This window comes from Asparagus officinalis, chromosome 9, assembly GCF_001876935.1.
Source record: "Asparagus officinalis chromosome 9, Aspof.V1, whole genome shotgun sequence".
Taxonomy (NCBI): Eukaryota; Viridiplantae; Streptophyta; class Magnoliopsida; order Asparagales; family Asparagaceae; genus Asparagus; species Asparagus officinalis.
Window position 1 is genome coordinate 25,442,628 of NC_033802.1, and position 1,782 is coordinate 25,444,409.

Below are 1,782 nucleotides of genomic sequence, written 5' to 3' on the forward strand. Positions count from 1 at the left end.
AATCGTCGGCGGTCGACCGATCCGGTCGATCGCGACGTTCTGTCGGTCGACCGAGCTGCCGCAGCGGTCGACCGCGGTGCCCTGGCGGTCGACCGAAATGCCCTCGTGTCAGAGCGCGGTCGACCGGTCCGGTCGACCGCCGCACAGTCTGCCTGTTCTGTCTGTTTTGTTCATGTATGAAGTTTTGGCCTGTTATTTGACTCTAGTTTGTAGTCTTATTATGTATTCATGTATAATAGATGATCCGAAGGTACCAATTTGGGGCATACGCACTGATTTGAGTGTGAACTGATTTATGTAGAATTTCACTATGTACCTTGGCTGTATTTCCACTATTTCACAGTCCTCGTGTTGGACTATAATATTTCACAGTCCTCGTGTTGGACTATAATCCATAGAAGTCCTCGTGTTGGACTATAATCCATTTCAGTCCTCGTGTTAGACATCTGCCAACTATCCCGTGAGTTTGGAAACTACAGTATACAAACCCTGTAACAGACATGGTTCTTAACCCTGCATAAGACATTCTTACAGAAGCCCATGATATGACACTATGTAGATTTTTGACATGACACTCATGTGAGCTATATCATGATATTCATGTAGGCTATGACATAGCACTACACTTACGTTCTGAGATTGATTGTATTTCTTTTATTATTGTTCCTGTATTAGAACCTCGGGTTTGGTATTTAGGGATTTACAATTTGAGATGTAAGGTATATACATGAGGGTTTCCTTGTTTGGATTATTTCGCTCGACGTACCTATGCTCGTGTTGTAAATTTCTAAATACTAAAACCCTTTTTAGTAAGATCAATGATTTTAGATCTATTATATATTAACTGTATTTTCTTATACAACGAGCCTGTTCCCTTGGGGTTGGTTGTGATGTTACTCGCTAGCGCTTTAACGCTCATTGTCCCTCCCCCTTTCAGGTAACGAGCCAAGAGCCCGGAGAGTCGCAGGTTGATGGCGATGCATTTTAGTTTCAGCTGTCTAGATAGTTATATGTTTTTTTTTGGGCTCCACTTTAGATTTTCTTTTGTGTAGACATTTGAGAGTCTTATTCCCTCTTGTCAGACATTTGTATTTGAGACTTATTGAGTATTCCAGTTATCCATTCAGACATTGACTATGTATTGCTGTATGTTGGATGGTGAGATATTTATGTGATTTCATTTCATCAGTATTTCTTGTGTTATCTTTCACTTGCTTTTGTACCTACACCTGTTGTTGATTCTACTAGACAGATGTTGATTGTGATGGTGAAACATGTTATTGCATGGTGTGGTGCATGGCGGGTTTGACATTCTTGGTTTCACCTTGGACTGCAGTCTTGTGTGAACCCAGGGGCGTCACAGTTGGTATCAGAGCTCTAGTTCCAGTATCCTTAGGATCATCCTGTGTCGAGTCGTGGAGCTAGGATAGAGTTTCCTAGGATTCATGTATAGAGTCCGTAAGGATTTCCTAGTATGAGTGAGGACGATATATGCGTATATCTCAAAATTTAAGAATTTTTTTTTGACAACTATTTTTGTATAAGTTTAAAGTATTTTTGCAAATACTATATGCTGTGAAAATTGTATTGTGATACGCTATTTACAGAAGTCAATTTTGACTCATAAACTCTTATTTTCTTATGATCAGAGAGATGGCAGGACGTGGTAGACCTCGTACCAGGAGAGCTACCCAGGCAGAGTCACAGCAGACTCCATCAGAGTAGCAGCCAGCTCAGTCCGAGCCTCAGCAGGCTCCACCCCAGCCGCAGCAGGCTCCCCAG